At 40.4% G+C, this 2,311-nt stretch overlaps 1 pseudogene; it reads left to right on the forward strand.

Annotated features, from left to right (window-relative positions):
- The window catches only part of LOC115292543, a 2,768-nt pseudogene extending 547 nt beyond the window's left edge, over nt 1-2,221 (forward strand).
- The last annotated feature ends 90 nt before the right edge of the window (nt 2,222-2,311 follow it).

Here is a 2,311-nt window from a genome sequence, read left to right on the forward strand (position 1 = left end):
TAACATAGGATTTTCAGTTCCTGTGTTCTCAAATTTAGCACAAACGTCTATAAAGTAGTAATGTTTTCTTTCTCACTTACCATTTTTACTTTCTGGGCTGGATGATGAGGCCCTTCCTGTTCCCGCCTAAAATAGAACTTTCCAAATGAGTCTATTAGAAATGTGACTCGGTTTCCTGCCACACCTGACTCCTGGTGGGGACATGTGGGTTCATAAAGGCTAAGCTTCACAAATCATCTGAATGATCATGTGAAACATGAAGATTCTTATTTAGTAGGTTAAGACTGAAATTCTACATTTCTAACAATTCCCAGAAGATGTCCATGCTACTGATCTGAAAACCATCCCTTGAGTTGCAAGGCATTAATGACTCATTCACAAACAATATCATCCATTCCTAAAACAGTATTTAATTCTACTATGTGCCAAGCCCTGGGATAAGAAACTAAAAAGAAATGTAACCTAATCTTCACCCATAAGAATCCTAGAGCCTAATATGGCAACACATTTAACAAGTAAATGCTCGGGGGTGCCTGGGTGACTCCGTCGTTGAGTGTCTGATGCTTTATTTCAGCTCAGGTCATGATCCCACAGTCAGAGGATCCATCCCCGAGTTGGGCTGTGTGCTGAGTGTGGAGCTTGCTTAAGATTCTCTTTCTTACCCCCTGCCCCATCCACTCCTCGCTATGTCTTTAAATTAAAAAATATTTAAAAAACCCATAAATTATATGACCATTAATACAATGGAAAGATAAGCCACAACCTGGGAGAAAAGACTTGTAAAAGCCATACTTCATAAAAGATTGTCATCCAAACTATACAAATAACTCTTAAAGCTCACCAATAAGCAGACAAACAACCCCATTTAAAAAATGTGTAAGATTTGAATTGATCCCTCCCCAGGAAGATACATGGATAGCAAATAAGAATATAAGAAGTCGATCAACATCATGCGTCAATTGGAAATTGCAAATTAGGACAAAGAGGTATGACTACACCCCTATTACAATGGATGAAATCCAGAACACTGACCAGACCAGATGCCCGTGAGGATGTAGAGCAACAGGAACTCTCCCTCATGGCTAGTGGGATGCAGATTGACAGCCACCTTGGAGGACAGTTTGACAGTTTCTTACAAAACTAAGCATACTCTTACCATAGGATCCTGCAATCACGTGGTATTTTCTCAAATGTGTTAAAAACCGATGTTTATCTATGCAACAGCCTGCACAGGGATGAGTGTAGCAGCTTTATTCATAATTGCCAACTTTTATAAACAACCGAGATGTAGGTGATTGGATAAATAAACTGTGCTACATTCAGGCAAGAGAATATTATTCAGTTCTAAAAACAAATGAGCTATCAATGGGGCACGTGGGAAGCTCAGTTGGTTAAGCAACTGATTACGCTCAGGTCATGATCTCATCATTCCTGAGACTGAGCCCAGCATCTGGCTCTAGGGTCAGTGCAGAGCCTGCTTGGGATTCTCTCTCTCCGTCTCTCTCTGTCCCCTCCCATTTGTTCGATCTCTCTCTCTCCCTCAAAATAAATAAATGGTAACAAAAATAAAAAATAAAAAGAAATGTGCTATCAAGACACAAATAGACATGGGAGAATCTTAAGTGTATATTATTAAGTGAAAGAAGTCATTGGCTACATATGGTTCCAAATGTGTGACATTCTGGAAAAGGCAAAACTATGGAGATAGTAAAAGGATCAGTGGTTGTCAAGAGATTGAGGGGAGGGAAGGATAAATAGGTAGAGCCCAGAAGATTTTTAGGAAAGTGAGACCATTCTGTACATTACTATAGTAAAGGATACAAGTCACCATACAGTTGCAAAGACCCATAGAGTTAAAACACCAAGAGAATGAATCCTAATGTAAATGATGGACTTTGATTGATAGTGACGTGTCAGTGTTTGTTCATCAATTGTAACAAAGGTACTGTGTACCACTCTGGAGCAGGATGTTGATGATGTAGCAGGCTGTGCATGCATAGGGGCAGGGAATTCACGGGAATTCTCTGTACCTTCCACTCAACTGAACCAAAAATACATTGAGAGAGAGAAAGAGAGAGAAGAGGAAGTAAAGAAGAGAAGGGGAGAGGAGGTGAGAGGAAGGGAGGGGAAGAGAGGGGAGAGAAGGGAGAAGAAGGGAGACAATCAGGCCAGAGAATCCATTCTGGGGGCTAGAAAGTTCTTCATTGGAAGGCAAAACTGATCAAATAAACCACATATACCAAACTAGCCTCTACACTGGGAAACCTGTATTCAATGATCTGGGATGTCTTTCAATGTGAACATTGTAGGG

This window comes from Suricata suricatta, chromosome 5, assembly GCF_006229205.1.
Source record: "Suricata suricatta isolate VVHF042 chromosome 5, meerkat_22Aug2017_6uvM2_HiC, whole genome shotgun sequence".
Taxonomy (NCBI): Eukaryota; Metazoa; Chordata; class Mammalia; order Carnivora; family Herpestidae; genus Suricata; species Suricata suricatta.